The sequence below is a fragment of the Triticum aestivum genome, unplaced genomic scaffold (assembly GCF_018294505.1).
Source record: "Triticum aestivum cultivar Chinese Spring unplaced genomic scaffold, IWGSC CS RefSeq v2.1 scaffold4B_scf_1981, whole genome shotgun sequence".
Taxonomy (NCBI): Eukaryota; Viridiplantae; Streptophyta; class Magnoliopsida; order Poales; family Poaceae; genus Triticum; species Triticum aestivum.
In genome coordinates this window covers 66,891-86,604 of record NW_025225098.1, presented here as the reverse complement: position 1 = coordinate 86,604, position 19,714 = coordinate 66,891, and positions in this window count along the sequence as shown.

Here is a 19,714-nt window from a genome sequence, read left to right as displayed (position 1 = left end):
TTGATAGGTTTGAACTCTGGGGAGCATGCGGAGATCTCAACCTACCCAGCCTTCCTACTCGCGATCCTCACAGCCTAGCGCGTCAAGCTCAAAGAGATAGAGAGACACAGTAGTTTTCCTGGTTTCGGCCACCTTGTTGTGTAATACCCTACTCCAGCTTTGTGGTGGATTGCCTTGATAGGCTGAAGATGAACTAGTACTGTGAATGAACAGCCTCAGGAGGTGAGGTGTTCTTGAGCTTGGGTGAGCTGGTGAAGTGGTGAGAGAGGAATGGATCTGATCTGTTCGTCCCCCTCTTTGGTGGTGGCTAAGTCCTATTTGTAGTGGCCTTGGTCCTCTTCCCAAATGTTGGCGGGAAGGTAACCCACAACGGACATATTTGAGGGTGGACAAGAAGTACACCCTATCATGACTAAAGTGTTCTTTGCCTGCAAAAGCATCTGCTCGTGACACTGTGGTGGGCTCGGCGGTGACCTCCGTCCTGCCGTCCTGGCGGTCTTGGTCTTGTTGCATGAGAATGGAAACCTTTGGCTGATTCCTCGGGACTCTGCGCCTCCTGCTTCCTTCCCTTGCACCAAAGAGGAAACTGGTCCTCTGCGCGCGCTGGCGCCCGCCTGGCACCCGCCTGGCCTTGGTCGTCATCAGCTGAGCCTCGTGAGGTGCACCTTGCATATAACTCTCTGCTCCTCGGGAGCCAACCTGAGGAGGTCGATCCCCTTGGAGGTCTTGGCGTCGCCCGCCTCGCATGTCTTGGCCCCCTTGCGAGGGTGTTGAGTTGTTGATGCTGAAGCTGGGTCATACCAGGCCATCAATGGAGCCACGCAATGGGCCGCAGGCAGGCAAGTCCGGGTACCCCCGTATCTAGAACGCCAACAGTAACCCCCGGGCCCATGGCACGCTCGGACTTGGCTTCTAGGAGAATCCAAAGGGCAAGGGCGGAGCTCCGCAGGCCCTAAGAGCCTGCGGCCTTGAATGATGCATGGCGATTGATTGGATGTGGGTGTCGCCATGTCCCCACGCTGCCTTGGCAACTGTTCGACTTGAAAAGTCGATGCTACATGCAGAAGATCATCATTACGCGAGGTCGTGGAGGCCTGTGGTTGGCCTCCCTCCGGCTATAAATGAGGGTAGGGGCAGAGCTCCCTTCGCTCATCTCTTCCTCCGTCTTCCTGCAGGCCCCCTTCTCCTTCTCCATCTTGCTGTAGCATCCATGGCAACGCCGTGGAGGTTCTCGGCTGCTGAGAAGGGTCAGGCCCCCAAGGAGGGGCCAGCTTCTCCACCACCCAAGAGAGGCCGCGGCCGGCCCCGCACGCATGTCGCGACCCCGGTGGTGGCCCCCAGGGGGCGTGGGCGTGCATCTCCAAGGGCCGGCATCCCCCTTGGTGCCTGTGGTGGTACTTCTTCTCGCAGCGAGGGCCATCGGCCCCGTGGCAACCCCCACGATGAAGGGAGGCATGCCGTGGTTGCGCGCCCTACTCGACCATGCTTGTCCTTGCTGGACGTGCTCCATGAGTTTGTGTTGTAGTCGGAGAGGCCTGCCGGCACATCGCTCTAGCTTCCGTGCTTCTTCTCCGGCGAGCTGCCATCCTCAGGGTTCGACGACCTATGGTTATAGGATGACGGCTGCTGCATCAGGGCCTCGTCGGTGGGGATTGAGGTCGTAGCCCTGGGCAGCGTGGTCCTGACCGGTGGCTGGCAGACGTTCACCCCCGCACGAGGCCTGAGCTGGAGTTGCACCCTCCACTTCAAGTATGACGGGCTGGCGACCCTCTTCATGAGGGTGTTCAGGGAGGATGGCCACCGCGTGGGCTGCTGCCCAGGAGACGGCAGCGACGACGAGCTCATCCTTGACGTCGGCCGCGCCGGCGACGAGGGTGAACTTGTCCTTGGCGACGTCCACTCCTCATCCCGCAGCAGCAGCTCTTCCTCGAATGAGAGCTCAAGCGGCGGTGGCTGTGACCAGCCTCCATGCCGCCGAGCTCGGATTGAGGGTGGCGGTGGGTCGTCGCGCCGCCACGCCCTGGTGAAGCTGGAGGGAAGCCCGGCCTGAGCTCGGGGCTGCCAAACTTGGACTCGAGACCTGCCACGGCCTCGTTCCACTTGTGGGTGAACTGGTGGAGCGCCGGGGGCACCTTGAGGTGCTGGTTGAGGATGCGGCGCTGGCCCTGGATCCTCATGCCCTTGGGACACTCTTGTTTAACCTTTCCTCTCTTCTGCAATTCGAAAAAAGTAGGGTCCCCGCTGGGGTGTGTAATGAACTATGGCAGTTTTGCCCTTTTATGCAATGCTTATTATCTTAATGATCTCCCATGATGTTTGTACTCTGGGTAGGCAAGGGTAGGATAACTTACCTAGACGTGTTTGCGGTGGCTTCCCACCTCACGAGGTCGAGGCCCTTGGCGTCTAGCAAAGCCCCCATTCCTGGTGACTCGGGAGGTGCTTAAGGCCTCGGGAGGTGTTGTAGATCCGCTTCAGAGCTGTTTACAGAAAAAGAAAACATATCTAGCACCTCATTCCTCTTTGCGCGAGCCTCCTATCATAGGTTAGTTGTTGCTTAATGCATCATGTCACGCTGCCCAAGGGGCACATGAGGGGGTGCTCGTGCCCATGAGCTTGATTGAGGGCTGCTCGCAAGAATAAAGCTAAAGCACTGGGGTAATGGGGTTCGGCGAGGTGTGCTTGTGCGAGGGTGGGCCCATGCGCACACACCTGGCTAGCCCCCACGCGGGAGGCACGCGAGGAAGAGTGACGGGCAACTGCCAGACCTTCCTGGCCCAGGCTAAGAACGAACGAGACGAGAGGAGAAAAATTCAACTTGGCGAACCAAAGCATGAAATCACCAACTCCATTAAAGTCTACTACAAGATTGCAAGCAACTTCTGAAAGCAAATGAACAGCAACGTCCGGCACCTAGTCTAGTCTTCTCACTAGTGCGGAGCTAAGTGCTACCACTAGGACGTGTGAGGGAGCCCCCGTGAGGTCCCAGGGCGGCTCTTAGGAGACTCCGGGGCGTGTACAACCCCGCTCATTATTGCATGAGAGTGTCATGAGCGGAGACCTTCACAGGCCGGAGCCTTGGTTCATGGGTAGAACTTCTGGAGGTGCTGGATGTTCCAGGCGTTCTGGATGGGGGACCTGTCCTGTGTCTCCATGCAAGCGGCGCCTGGCCTAGAGACACGGGCAATCCTAAACGGGCCCTCCCACATGGAACAGAGCTTGTGCAGCCCCTCCATAGAGAGCACCCGCCTCAGGACAAGGTCGCCCACCTCCAACGTCCTGGAGTGGAAGCTGCGGCAATGGTACCATCGCAGTGCCTGCTGGTACATTGTCTACTCGGAGCAAGGCTTGACAGTGGCATTCCTCCCCCAGCATGAGATCCATCCCCCGCATGGCATCCTGACATGCCTCGTCGAACCCCAGGACCCACGTGCAGCAATGCTTGACCTCATGTGGGGGAACCGCTTCAGCTCCATAGACGAGGAGGAATGGTGTCTCTCCCGTTGGCTTGGTCGTGGTGGTGCGGATGGAACACAACATGGATTGGAGCTCGTCGAGCCAGCCCCTGCCACAAGCCTCGAGCTTCTTCTTGAAGGACCTTGCCTTGAGGCCCCTCAAGACTTTGCCGTTGGCGCGCTTAGCTCGGCCGTTGGTCCTGGGGTGTGCCATTGAGGTGTAGCATAGCTGCATTCCAAGGTTAGCACAATATGTTTTGAAAAGGTTGCTAGTGAACTACGAGCCATTGTCGGTGATGATGTGGTAGGGACCCCAAACCAGCTCATGAGGCCTTTGATGAACTTGATGGCTGATCCAGCTGGGATGGTGCAGATGACTTCTACCTCTGCCCACTTGGTGAACTTGTCGATGGCGACGTAAAGGTAGCGGTAGCCCCCTGGCACTCATGGAAACGGCCCCAAGATGTCCAGCCCCTAGACCGTGAATAGCCATGTGAGCGGGATAGTATGGAGGCCTTGCACAGGCTGGTGGATCTGCTTGGCATGGAACTGGCATGCTTCATAGGAGCGCACTAGCTCAGTGGCGTCGTTGAGTGCAGTGGGCCAATAGAACCCACTGTGGAACGCCTTGCCTACGAGGGTGCGTGATGAAGAGTGGTGTCCGCAGTCCCCACCATGTATGTCTGTCAGCATCTCAATTCCCTGCTCCCTAGAGATGCATTGTAAAGAAACGTCATTGGGCCACTTGCGGTACAACTCACTGTCACGGATGCAGTACGCGGTGGCTTGACGAACCACACGCTCGGCATCCTCCTCTTTCTCCGGCAGGGTCCCCTAAAATAGGTATGTATTGAACTCCTCGGTCCAGCACCCCTCCAAAGACTCGAGCGAGAGGAGCAGGCGTGTCCCCGAGGGAGGGCTGCATGCTGGGGCGCCAGTTGCTAGTGCTTAGGGTAGGTCCTCCTGACGTGGTGCTGGTGCTGTGGTGGGGGGAGCCGCCGACGGCTTGATGAGCCATTCCTCAAACACCCCTGGCTCTTGAGGTAGCCTTCGAGATGCTCTTTTGGCGATGTTGTCCGCCTCCTTGTTTGTTCCTCGCGGCATGTGCTGAAGTTCCAAGCTCAGGAATTGTTTATCCATTTTGCGCACCTCTTCCAGGTATGCCTCCATGTGCTCGTCCTTGGGTGTGTACTCTTTGTTGGAGAAGTTGACGAGGAGCTGAGAATCGCCCTCGATGGTGAGACGCTTCACCCCCAGCACCACTGCGACCCTCAGGCCAGCGAGCAAGCCTTCATACTCTACGATGTTGTTGGAGACCTTTTTGCCTTGCTAAAAATAAAGTTGTACAGGGTAGTAGAGTTTGTCCTTGGCTGGTGAGATGAGGACGGCCCCAGCCCCTGCGCCTTGTTGTGAGAACGTGCCCTCAAAGTACATGATCCACCCGTCTGGCACCTCGTCTCCAGGCAAGACGGAGCAATCCTCGCTTACCCCGCGGTCAGGGATGTCAGTCCATTCTGCCATGAAATCTGCGAGGGTCATGCCCTTGATGACCCTGGTGGTGCTGAACTCGAGCTGGAATGCCTGCAGCTCGATGTTCCACTTTGCAACCCTCCCGATGGCATTAGGGCTCTGGAGCACCCTCTCCACTGGGTAGGCAGAAATGACCTTGATGGGGTGGCCTTGGAAGTAGTGGCGCAACTTTCGGGAGGCGACGAGGAGCTCCAGCAAGAGCTTTTGGGGCATGGGGTAGCGCCACGCCCATGCCTCCCATAGTACTGTGCTGATGAAGTAGACCGGGTGCTCGACGAGGGAAGAGGTGTTGGTGAGGTCTTGTGTTTGTTGAGGATGCGGGCCTTTGGAGGTCCCATCTCCTACCGCGCCAAGTGCAGCCTCGTGAGCGTCAGCCTCAGGAGCCCCCCCCCCCCCGCCGAGGGGTCGGTTCTAGCCTCGGGAAGAATGTTGGTCGTAGAGTCACCCGAGGCCTCAGGAGCAACGTCCTGAGGCTGCTGCGCTTTTCTTGGTGGTCGTGCGCCCTGCTGAGGGTCCTTGGTCGTGCGCCCCTCTCTTTGGCGCCACTAGAGCAGCGCTGGCGGAGTGAGGGGTGGCGGCCAAATAGAGCACCAGGGGATCGAGAGGGCGCGGTGCCACCATCACCAGGGGTATCTCTTGAGGTCTTGAAAGGCTGCATCAGCCTCAGGGGTCCACTCAAATGACCCCTTCTTTTTCATCAGCTTGAAGAACGGGAGGGCGTGTTCCCCTAGCTTGGAGATGAAGCGCCCTAGTGAGGTCACGCAGCCCGTCAGCTTCTGCATCTCCTTGAGCGTCTGCGGAGGGCTCATGTCTTATATTGCCTTGACCTTCTCCGGATTGGCCTCGATTCCTCTGTGTGACACTAGGAAACCCAGCAGCTTGCTAGAGGGAACCCCGAACATGCACTTCTCGGGATTGAGCCGCAGGTCCACCTTGCGCAAGCTGGCAAACATTTCCTCCAGATCCTCAATCAATGTCTTCGCCTCCCGAGACTTCACCACTATGTCATCAACATAGGCCTCAACATTTCTCCCAAGCTTGGTACCCCGACCACATCCTTGGGCTCCCATGCGAACACATCCTTGTTGGCGCGCAAGAAGCTTACCAACGCTTTCTCTTGGTCCTGGGGGAGGCCAGCTCCTATGGTGAAGGTGGCGCCTGACGCCCCATCCTCATCAACTTGCACTTGCTTCGTCTCGACTTGGTCTTGGGAAAACAGCTGCTTCTTCTTGGCTGGTGCTGCCCCCGGAGCCTCAGGGCTCCCTTTCTCGCTTGATAGAGCGGACGCCGCGGACCTGAAGACGAGCTTGAGAGCCTGCAGCACATCCTTTGTGTCCCCTGCCAACGTGAGGACACCACTGCTACCTGGCATCTTCATGAGGTTGTAGGCTGGATGAGTTGCCGCCGTGAACTTGGCCAGGGCTGGGTACCCAAGGATGGCATTGTATGGTAGGTCGATTTGGGCGATGTTCAAGTTGATGAGCTCGGTGCAGTAGTTATTGCGGGTCCCGAAAGTGACGGGGAGGCGGATCTGCCCCAGGGGGCTGGTTGAGCAATCGCCAACCCCGGAGAAGGGCTTGGTGGGGCGGAGCCGGCTAGAGGCACGTGCAGCAGGCCGAATGCCTCCGTGGAGGGCACGTTGAGGACGGCTCCACTATCGATGAGGGTCTTGGTGACCGCCACATTGTAGATGGTGGGGGTGCAGAGCATCGGGAGCACGCCCACTCCCGTTGTGGTCACTGGATGATCTTCTGGGCCCAAGGTGAGGTCGGCCTTTGGCACCGCCCAGCCCGGAGGGGCCCTTGAGCTCACCTGGGCGGCGCTTACTTTGTGGTAGAACTGCTTGATGCGGTGGTCAGAGGGTGGTGCTTGCAACCCACCTTGGAGAGTTGTGACGACGGGGGGGCGCTGGTGCCGTGAAGTGTGCGATGAAGAGGCAGCGCAGCTGCTCCCAGGAGGCCACGAAGGACTCCGGCAGGTTGAGCAGCGAGGTGCGCGGTGCGCCTACAAGGGCCATGGGGAGCCAGTTGGCCTTCACCTTGTCGTCTCCCCTGATCTCCCAAACTGCTGATACGTCCATTTTGCATCATGCTTTTATATCGATATTTATTGCATTGTGGGATGTTATTACACGTTATGTCACAATACTTATGGCTATTCTCTCTTATTTTACAAGGTTTAACATGAAGAGGGAGAATGCCGGCAGCTGGGATTCTGGGCTGGAAAAGGAGCAAATATTGGAAACCTATTCTTCACAGCTCCAAAAGTCCTGAAACTCCACGAAAGTCATTTTTGGAATTAATAAGAATTATTGAGCAAAAGAAGTACCAGAGGGGGCCCATACCCTGGCCACGAGGGTGGGGGCGCGCCCACCCCTATTGGGTGCGCCCCCTGCCTCGTGGGCCCCCTTGTGGATCTCCGGTGCCCGTCTTCTGCTATATGAATTCTTTTACCCTGGAAAAAAATCATAACCAAGCTTATGAGATGAAACTCCGCCGCCACGAGGCGGAACCTTGGTGGAACCAATCTAGGGCTTCGGCGGAGCTGTTCTGCCGGGGAAACATCCCTCTAGGAGGGGGAAATCATCACCATCGTCATCACCAACGATCCTCTAAACTAGAGGGCGTCAATCTCCATCAACATCTTCACTAGCACCATCTCCTCTCAAACCCTAGCTCATCTCTTGTATCCAATCTCTGTATCCATACCTCAGATTGGTACCTGTGGGTTGCTAGTAGTGTTTATTACTCCCTATAGTCGATGCTAATTGGTTTATTTGGTGGAAGATCATATGTTCAGATCCTTAATGCATATTAATACCCCTCTGATTATGAACATGAATATGCTTTGTGAGTAGTTACGTTTGTTCCTGAGGACATGGGTGAAGTCCTGCTATTAGTAGTCATGTGAATTTGGTATTCGTTCGATATTTTGATGAGATGTATGTTGTTTCTTCTCTAGTGGTTTTATGTGAACGTCAACTACATGACACTTCACCACTATTTGGGCCTAGAGGAAAGCACTGGGAAGTAATAAGTAGATGATGGGTTGCTAGAGTGACAGAAGCTTAAACCGTATTTTATAAGTTGCTTCGTAAGGGGCTGATTTGGATCCACTAGTTTCATTCTATGGTTAGGTTTACCTTAATACTTCTTTTGTAGTTGTGGATGCTTGCAATAGGGGTTAATCATAAGTGGGATGCTTGTCCAAGAAAGGACAACAGCCAAGCACCAGTCCACCCACATATCAAATTATCAAAGTAATGAACGTGAATCATATGAGCGTGATGAAAACTAGCTTGACGATAATTCCCATGTGTCTCGGGAGCGCTTTTCTCATTATAAGAATTTGTCCAGGCTTGTCCTTTGCTACAAAAAGGATTGGACCACCTTGCTGCACTTTATTTACTTTCATTGCTTTTTACCTGTTACAAATTATCTTATCACAAAACTATCAGTTACCTACAATTTCAGTGCTTCCAGAGAATACCTTACTGAAAATTGCTTGTCATTTCCTTCTGCTCCTCGTTGGGCTCGACACTCTTAATTATCGAAAGGACTATGATAGATCCCCTATAGTTGTGGGTCATCAAGACTCTTTTCTGGCGCCGTTGCCGGGGAGTGAAGCGCCTTTGGTGAGTCGAACTTGGTAAGGAAACATTTATATAGTGTGCTTAAATTTACTGTCACTTGTTACTATGGAAACTAATCCTTTGAGGGGCTTGTTCGGGGCATCTTCACCCCGACATGTAGAGAAAAGAGTTGCTCATCAACCTACTGAACCTACTGAAAATGTTTACTTTGAGATTCCTTCGGGTATGATATAGAAACTACTAGCTAATCCCTTTGAAAGAGATGGAACATTGCATCCCGATTTACACCTTATCTATGTGGATCAAGTTTGTGGATTATTTAAGCTTGCAGGTATACCCGATGATGTTGTTAAGAGGAAGGTCTTCCCTTTACCTTTGAAGGGAGATGTATTGACATGGTATAGGCTATGTGATGATACATGATCTTGGGACTATAAACGATTGAAATTGGAATTTCACTAGAAGTTCTATCCTATGCATCTTGTTCATCATGATCGTAATTATATATATAATTTTTGGCCTCGCAAAGGATAAAGCATCGCTCAAGCTTTGGGGAGGCTTAAGTCCATGTTATATTCATGCCCCAATCATGAGCTCTCAAGAGAAATGATTATTCAAAAAATTTATGCTCGACTTTCTCTCAATGATCGCACCATGCTTGATACTCCCTGTGCTGGTTCTTATATGCTAAAGACTATTGAATTCAAATGTGACTTATTAGAAAGAATTAAACGCAACTCTGAAGATTGGGGTTCCCACGATGGTAAGGATTCAAGTATGACACCTAATTTTGATTGTGTTAAGTCTTTTATGGATACCGATGCTTTTCGTGGATTTAGCACTAAATATGGACTTGACTCTGAGATAGTAGCTTCTTTTCGTGAATCTCTTGCTACTCACATTGATCTCCCTAAGGATAAGTGGTTTAAATATAATCCTCCCATTGAAGTAAAAGTAGTTGCACCTGGTATAGTTGCAGAAAAGATTATCACTTATAATGATCCTATTGTTCCTTCTACTTATGTTGAGAAACCACCTTTCCCTATTAGGATAAAGGAGCATGCTAAAGATTTAGATGTGGTTCATAAAAGTAATACTAGAACATATACACCTCTTGAGAAGTTAAAGTTGAACCTAGTTTTGCTATGGTTAGAGATCCCTTGGCTGATAATATAGATGGGCATGTTATTTACTTCTGTGAGGAAGATGCTAATATTTCTAAACCCGATGCTAAGATAGATACACCTGTTGTAGGCATACCTGTTATTTCTGTTAAAATAGGAGATCATTGTTATCATGGCTTATGTGATATGGGTGCTAGTGCTAGTGCAATACCTATTTCCTTATATGAAGAAATTATGCATGATATTGCACCTGCTGAGTTAGAAGATATTGATGTTACAATCAAGCTTGTCAATAGAGATACTATTTCATCATTTGGGATTGTTAGAGATGTTGAAGTTTTGTGTGGGAAAGTCAAATATCCTGTTGATTTTCTTGTTCTTGGTTCCCCACAAGATAGCTTTTGTCCCATTATATTTGGTAGACCCTTCTTGAATACTATTAATGCTAAGATTAATTGTGAAAAGGATGTTGTTACGATAGGCTTGGGGAATATGAAAAATGAGTTTAGCTTTGCCAAATTTCATAGACAATCCCATGATAAATAATTGCCTAGTAAAGATGAAATAATTGGTCTTGCTTCTATTGCCGTGCCTCCTACTGATCCTTTAGAACAATATTTGCTAGACCATGAAAATGATATGTTTATGAATGAAAGAAGGGAAATAGATGAAGTATTCTTTAAACAGGGTCCTATTTTGAAACACAACTTACCTGTTGAAATCCTAGGGTATCCTCCTCCACCCAAGGGTGATCCCGTGTTTGGGCTTAAAACATTACATGATACTCTTAAATATGCTTATATTGATGAAAAGAAGATATATCCTGTTATTATTAGTGCTAACCTTTCAGAGCAAGAAGAGGAAAGATTATTGAAAACTCTAAAGAAGCACCATTCTGCTATTGGATATACTCTTGATGATCTAAAGGGCATTTGTCCCACTCTATGCCTCCACAAAATAAAATTGGACAAAGACGCCAAACCAGTTAGAGATCATCAACGACGGTTAAATCCTAAGATGAAGGAAGTGGTATGAAAGGTAATACTAAAGCTATTTGAGGCAGGTATAATTTATCCCGTTGCTGATAGTGAGTGGGTAAGTCCTGTCCATTGTGTCCCTAAGAAGGGAGGTATTACCGCCGTTCCTAATGATAAAGATGAATTGATCCTGCAAAGAATTATTACAAGTTATAGGATGGTAATTGATTTCCTCAAATTAAATAAAGCTACTAAGAAAGATCATTACCCTTTACCTTTTATTGATCAAATGCTAGAAAGACTATCCAAACATACACGTATCTGCTTTCTAGATGGTTATTCTGGTTTCTCTCAAATACCTGTTTCAGCGGACAATCAAGCAAAGACCAATTTTACTTTGCCTTTCGGTACTTTTGCTTATAGACATATGCCTTTTGGCTTAGGTAATGCACCTGCTACCTTTCAAAGATAAATGATGGCTATATTCTCTGAATTTTGTGAAAAGATTTGTGAGGTATTCATGGATCATTTCTCTGTTTATGGATCCTCTTTTGATGATTTCTTGAGCAACCTTGATCGAGTTTTGTAGAGATGCGAAGACACTAGTCTCATCTTGAATTGGGAGAAGTGCCACTTTATGGTTAATGAAGGCATTGTCTTGGGGCATAAAATTTCTAAAAGATGTATTAAAGTTGATAAAGCTAAAGTTGATGCTATTGAAAAGATGTTGTGTCCCAAGGACATTAAACGTATAAGAAGTTTCCTAGGTCATGTCGGTTTTTATAGGAGGTTCATTAAGGACTTTTCTAAAATCTGTAGGCCTATGACTTATCTATTGCAAAAAGATATTCCTTTTGTCGTTGATGATGATTGTGTAGAAGCATTTGAAATACTTAAGAAAGATTTGATCACTAGACCTATTGTTCAACCACGTGATTGGAACATACCCTTTGAAATTATGTGTGATGCTAGTGATTATGATGTAGGTGTTGTTCTAGGGCAAAGAGTTGATAAGAAATTGAATGTTATTCAATATGCTAGTAAAACTCTAGACACTGCACAGAGAAATTATGCTACCACTGAAAAAGAATTCTCTGCAGTTGTATTTGCTTGTCATAAGTTCAGACCTTATATTGTTGATTCTAAAGTAACTATTCACACTGATCATGCCGCTATTAAATATCTTATGGAAAAGAAAGATGTTAAATCCAGACTTATTAGATGGGTCCTCTTGCTCCAAGAATTTGATTTGCATATTATTGATAGAAAGGGAGCTGAGAACCCCGTTGCAGACAACTTGTCTAGGTTGGAGAATGTTCTTGATGACCCACTACCTATTGATGATAGCTTTCCTGATGAACAATTAGCGGTCATTAATGCTTCTCGTACTGATCCATGCTATGCTGATTATGCTAATTACATTGTTGCTAAATTTATAACACCTAGTTTAACATACCAGCAGAAGAAAAAGTTCTTTTATGATTTAAGACATTACTTCTGGGATGACCCACACCTTTATAAAGAAGGAGTAGATGGTGTTATTAGATGTTGTGTACCTGAGCATGAACAGGAACAGATCCTACGCAAGTGTCACTCCGAGGCATATGGAGGACACCACGCTGGAGACAGAACTGCACATAAGGTATTGCAATCCGGTTTTTATTGGCCTACTCTCTTCAAAGATGCCTATAAGTTTGTCTTGTCTTGTGATGAATGTCAGAGAATTGGTAATATTAGTAGACGTCAATAAATGCCTATGAATTATTCTCTTGTTATTGAACAATTTGTTGTTTGGGGCTTTGATTATATGGGACCTTTTCCTGCCTCTAATGGATATACACATATTTTAGTTGTTGTTGATTATGTTACTAAGTGGGTAGAAGCTATTCCAACTAGTAGTGCTGATCATGACACCTTTATTAAGATGCTTAAAGAAGTTATTTTTCCGAGGTTTGGAGTCCCTAGATATCTCATGACTAATGGTGGTTCACATTTTATTCATGGTGCTTTTCGTAAAATGCTTGCTAAGTATGATGTTAATCATAGATTTGCATCTCCTTATCACCCACAGTATAGTGGTCAAGTAGAGTTGGGTAATAAAGAGCTCAAATTAATTTTGCAAAAGACTGTTAATAGATCTAGAAAGAATTGGTCCAAGAAACTTGATGATGCATTATGGGCCTATAGAACTTCATAAAAGAATCCTATGGGTATATCTCCGTATAAGATGATTTATGGAAAAGCATGTCACCTTCCTCTCGAACTTGAACATAAGGCATATTGGGCTATTAAAGAGCTCAATTATGATTTCAAACTTGCCGGTGAGAAGAGGCTATTTGACATTAGCTCACTTGATGAATGGAGAACCCAAGCATATGAGAATGCCAAGTTGTTTAAAGAAAAAGTTAAAAGATGGCACTACAAAAGGATACAAAAGCGAGAATTTAATGTAGGTGATTATGTGTTGCTATTCAACTCTTGTTTAAGATTTTTTTGCAGGAAAACTTCTCTCTAAATGGGAAGGTCCTTACATTATTGAGGAGGTCTATCGTTCCGGTGCCATAAAAATCAACAACTTCGAAGGCACAAATCCAAAGGTGGTGAACGGTCAAAGAATCAAACATTATAACTGAGGTAATCCTATAAATGCTGAAACTAATATTATTGAAACCATAACCCCGGAGGAATACATAAGGGACACTTTCCAGAATGTTTGAGACTCCGAAAAGGAACATGTATGTGGTATGGTAAGTAAACCGACTCCAAAACAATTCTAATAGCAATTTTTCTCCGTTTTGGAATATTTAAGAAAATAGGAAAATAAGAAGTAGTCCGGGAAGGACACGAGGCCTCCAAGAGGGTGGAGGGCACGCCCACCCATACTGGGCGCGCCCCCTGCCTCGTGGGAACCTCGTGTGCTCTCCGGAATCCTTTTTCTTGCACAATACTTCTTTTGTTCGGTAAAAAATCGTTATATAATCTTCCGAAGGTTTTGACCACCGTATCACGCAAAAATCTTCTGTTTTTGTTTCGAGCTGTTTTTCTGACATATCTAGAGCACCATGACGTCTTCAAGCGCTCCCAAGGACAAGTTTTTCGAGAGGTTCATCAACCCCTATCTTGCGGAGGTGCCGCATCACCCTCAAACCATTGAGATGCATGAGGGGGTGCTGCACATCCGCGATGTGGAGGGACCAAGGAGTACTGGAAGTGTGGAGACAAAGCTCGAAGCGATGGAACAACAAGTTTTCAAGTGCCAAGGGATGGTGGAGCGCGGACTTAACGCTAACCAGATGATGATCGCGGAGTTCACCAACAACCACAAGCTGGACGCCAAGAATATTGGGGAGACCATCTTCAAGCTTCATGAGAAAATCGAGCACCTCCAAGCCCAGATCTACAACCTGCAACACCAAAACTGTGAGTATGAATATAGATTCAAGAGGATGAGTTTGGCTGCAAATTTGAGGATCCCGGAGACTCGATCATCCTTCTATGATGGTGAGCCTATGCCTTGGAAGACGGAATACAAGCCTACATCATCAACAACTCCTTCTTCACCACCTCCGAGGACATAATCACATGGGTATGGGCACTCCCCTTGGCAACTGCCAAGATTGGGGGAGTTTCCCCGGTATCGTATCACCATCACACTCCTATCTTTACCGTTTTTCTTAGTTCGATCCTTTTAGTAATATCTTGATCTAGTAGAATAAAGCTTTGGTATGAATTAGTTTTGAGTTTTGCTTTGTGATCTCTCTATGTAATAAAGTTCGTGGTCTATATAATAAAGATTAGTGTTGAGTCAAGGGATTTGCTATCTTGCTACGATCTTGAGAAAATAGAAAGACTAAAAAGAAATAAAAGAGTTTGTATTGATCTTATGGATAGTAATGACTTCACACATAAAGAGTATGAGGCTTAGAAATTGTTGAGAGTTGACAAACATAGTTTTGGTCATCATTGCAATTAATAGGAAGTAATAAAAAAAGAGGTTCTCACATATAAATATAGTATCTTGGACATCTTTTATGATTATGAGCACTCATTAAAGTATGACATGCTAAAGAGTTGATGTTGGACAAGGAAGACAACATAATGGGTTATGTTTTCCCACATCTCAGTTAAAGTATATCGTCATGGATCGTCCAACATGTTGAGCTTGCCTTTCCCCCTCATGCTAGCCAAATTCCTTGCACCAAGTAGAGATACTACTTGTGCTTCCAAATATCCTTAAACCCAATTTTTGCCATGAGAGTCCACCATACCTACCTATGGATTGAGTAAGATCCTTCAAGTAAGGTTTCATGTTGCAAGCAATAAAAATTGCTCTCTAAGTATGTATGACTTATTAGTGCGGAAAAATAAGCTTTATACGATCGTGCGATATGAAAGTAATAAAAGCGACGGACTGCATAATAAAGGTTCATATCACAAGTGGCAATATAAAGTGACGTTCTTTTGCATTAAGATTTTGTGCATCCAACCCTAAAAGCACATGACAACCTCTGCTTCCCTCTGCGAAGGGCCTATCTTTTACATTATGCAAGAGTCAAGGTGATCTTCACCTTTCCCATTTTACATTTTATCCTTTGGCAAGCACCTCATGTTGGAAAGATCCTGATATATATATCCAATTGGATGTAAGTTAGCATGAACTATTATTGTTGACATTACCATTGAGGTAAAACGTTGGGAGGCAACACTATAAGCCCCTATCTTTCTTTGTGTCCGATTAAAGCTCCAGAACCATAAGTATTGCGTGAGTATTAGCAATTGTGAAAGACTATATGATAGTTGAGTATGTGGACTTGCGGAAAAGCTCTTCTTGACTCTTTCCGATGTTATGATAAATTGCAATTGCTTCAATGACTGAGATTATAGTTTGTTAGTTCTCATTGAAGTTTCTGAACCATACTTGACATTGTGAATAGATTGTTACTTGAGTATAAGAAATCATATGACAAAATCTATATATGTTGCTATTATAAGAATGATCATGATGCCCTCATGTCCGCATTTTATTTTTATCGACACCTCTATCTGTAAACACGTGGACATATTTTTCGATATCGGCTTCCGCTTGAGGATAAGCGAGGTCTAAGCTTGGGGGAGTTGATACGTCCACTTTGCATCATGCTTTTATATCGATATTTATTGCATTATGGGCTGTTATTACACGTTATGTCACAATACTTATGGCTATTCTCTCTTATTTTACAAGGTTTAACATGAAGAGGGAGAATGCCGACAGCTGGGATTCTGGGCTGGAAAAGGAGCAAATATTGGAAACCTATTCTGCACAGCTCCAAACGTCCTGAAACTCCACGAAAGTCATTTTTGGAATTAATAATAATTATTGAGCGAAAGAAGTACCAGAGGGGGCCCACAACCTGGCCATGAGGGTGGGGGGCACACCCACCCCTACTGAAAACCGGTTGTCATAAGCAAGCTATATGAAGTCTTTTACCCTGGAAAAAAAATCATAAGCAAGCTTACGGGACGAAACTCCGCCGCCACGAGGTGGAACCTTAGCGGAACCAATCTAGGGCTCCGGCGGAGTTGTTCTGCCGGGGAAACTTCCCTCTGGGAGTGGGAAATCATCACCATCGTCATCACCTAGTAGTGTTGATTACTCCTTGTAGTTGATGCTAATTGGTTTATTTGGTGGAAGATCATATGTTCAGATCCTTAATGCATATTAATACCCCTCTAATTACGAACATGAATATGCTTTGTGAGTAGTTACGTTTGTTCCCGAGGACATGGGTGAAGTCTTGCTATTAGTAGTCATGTGAATTTGGTATTCATTTGATATTTTGATGAGATGTATGTTGTTTCTCCTCTAGTTGTGTTATGTGAACGTCGACTACATGACACTTAACCATTATTTGGGCCTAGAGGAAGGCATTGGGAAGTAATAAGTAGATGATGGGTTGCTAGAGTGACAGAAGCTTAAACCCTAGTTTATAAGTTGCTTCGTAAGGGGCTGATTTGGATCCCCTAGTTTCATGCTATGGTTAGGTTTATCTTAATACTTATTTTGTAGTTGCGGATGCTTGCAATAGGGGTTAATCATAAGTGGGATGCTTGTACAAAAAAGGACAGCACCCAAGTACCGGTCCACCCACATATCAAATTATCAAAGTAACGAACGTGAATCATATGAGCGTGATGAAAACTAGCATGACGATAATTCCCATGTGTCCTCGGGAGCGCTTTTCTCATTATAAGAATTTGTCCAGGCTTGTCCTTTCCTACAAAAAGGGTTGGGCCACCTTGCTGCACTTTATTTACTTTCATTCCTTGTTACCCGTTACAAATTATCTTATCACTAAACTATCAGTTACCTACAATTTCAGTGCTTGCAGAGAATACCTTACTGAAAACAGCTTGTCATTTCCTTCTGCTCCTCGTTGGGTTCGACACTCTTACTTATCAAAAGGACTACATAGATCCCCTATTCTTGTGGGTCATCAACTGCGTCCTCGTACGCGTGGAGGAAGCCTGCCGGGTCCGCCGTGTCGTCATAGCGTGGTGGCATCTTCGGCCTGAACTTGGATGGCCACTCCACCCGTCGCAAGGCGGGGGTGAAAGCGCGGAGACCCTCGGCTCCCTCGTAGGCGCGCGACGGCCGAGTTGACGAAGGGAGCCTACAATGGAAGCCGGTGACGGGATGTGGCGGATAGAGCAGCGGATCTCCGATGCACCCCTACCTGGCGCGCCAAATGTCGGATTTCGGGTTCCGCAAACCCTCGATAGGTTTGAACTCTGTGGTGCGTGCGGAGATCTCAACCTACCTAGCATGCCTACTCATGATCCTCACATCCTAGCGCATAGAACTCAAAGGGACAAAGAGACACATCAGTTTATCCTGGTCGAGCAACCTTGCGGTGTAATAACCTACTCCAGCTTTGTGGTGGATTGCCTCGATGGGCTGAGGATGAAATAGTACAGTGAATGAACAGCCTGAGAAGGTGAGGTGTTCTTGAGCTCAGGTTAGCTGGTGAAGTGGTGAGAGAGGAATGGATCTGATCTGTTCTTCCCCCTCTATAGTGGTGGCTAAGTCCTATTTAGAGTGGCCTTGGTCCTCTTCCCAAATGTTGGCAGGAAGGGATCCCACAACGACCAGATTTGAAGGGGGTCAAGAAGTACACCCTATCCTGACTAAAGTGGTCTTCGCCTCCAAAAGCCTCTGGTTGTGACGCTGTGGTGGGCTCGGCGATGACCTCCATCCTCCATCCTGGAGGTCTTGGTCTTGTTGCACTCGAATGGAATCCTTTGGCTGATTCCTCGGGACTCCGTGCCTGCTGCTTGCTTCCCTTGCACCAAAGATTAAACTGGTCCTGTGCGCTCGTTGGCGCCCGCCTGGCCTTGGTCGTCATGGCTCACGTCTGCTGAGTCTTGTGAGGTGCACCTTTCATAGAATTCTGTACTCCTCGGGAGCCAGCCTATCGAGGCCGATCCCCTTGGAGGTCTTGGTATCGCCCGCCTCGCGAGGCTTGGCCCCTCGCGAGGGTCTTGAGTTGTTGATGCTAAAGCTGGGCCGTACCAGGCCGTCAATGGAGCCATGCGGTGGGCCGCAGGCAGGCAAGTCTGGGTACCCCCTTATCCAGAACGCCGACAGAGGTCTTGGTTAATGCACCTGCCGGAGAACTCCATTTTGACCTGGGCTGCCCTAGGCCATGAGTTGATTGGCGCCTTCACGAGCGGCCATCAAGAAACAGGGCGGCCTAGCGACTTGCAGCTTCTCCAGCAGAAAGAAGGACTAACTCTGCGGAAGTACATGCAGAGGTTCAGTCGAGTCCACAGAAATATTCCAGACATCTACCGGGCAGTTGTGATAGGTGTGTTCCAAGCCAACGTATGCAACCATCGGATATGTTCCAAGATGAATATTTAGCTACCCAAGACGGTGAAGGGACTATACACCTTGGCGGACAAGTGTTCTCGGGTGGAGGAGGGGAAGAAACTCCCCGAAGAGGAAGATGGCGTCGACATCGATTCAGAGGATGATGGAGGCCACTAGTCAGAAGAAGAAGAACAAGAAGCGCAAGGATAAGGCAGTAATGATCATTCAGGGATCGAGCAAGCCTAGTACCAGAAAGAAGGCTAAGGTCAAAGCTCCCGGCAAGGAAGTGGCCACAGGCACTGATTGCCGGAGGCTGCGGCTGCCAAGAAGGCTGGGAAAGGTGACGCCCTGTACAGCAAGATTCATCGGACCAAGGCCCACGATCTCCAGTAGTGTCATTAGGTTGGAGAGCTCATCAATAAACAGAGGGCTGAGTATGAGAAGCGTGATAAGGAAAAAGGTCAGGATGGCGCTGGTGGGAAGGGCTAAGGCGACGAAGCAAATCGCCGCAGGAAGGCTGCTCGGAACCAATGAAAACCCGCCAGGGGCTGTGAGAAGGAAGCTTGCAATGGTGAAAGTGATGGAGGGATGAAGAGGACACTAGTGAGCAGGAATTCCAGAAGGCCACTGACCCCCTATGCATTGACGGTGGTGCATCTTTGCGCTCCTGTCACCGCCAACTTAAACAGTGGGCATGTGAAGTTAATGCCATGGAGCTAGCGGCAGATTCTCGGAAGCCGCTCAAATGGTCACGCACGCGTATCATCTTTGACGAAGAGGACCACCCTGACCGCACCACCGTGGTAGGATGCTTTCCGTTGTTGGTCTCGCCAAGGAACCGCAACCTCAAAGTCACAAAGATGTTGGTTGACGGTGGGGCCAGGTTGAATCTAATTTCCCCAAAGGTCATCAGCAAACTTCAGATAGCAGACGAAGAGCTCAAGGTCATGGGCACATTTCAAGGAATTAACCCCAGAAGGAGCACTACAAGAAATATGTTAACTTGCGACCATCACTATTGGTCGATGAATGGTCGTTGTTTTCCATTTGCGACCGTGACGAAAAACAGATGGTCAAAAGCTGACCGTCTTTAATATAAATTAACAACCTTCTTTTGTGATAAGGTCGTTGAAAGCAACGACTAAAACAAAAGGTGGTTGATCCTACAACCAATTGCTTTGGTTGTT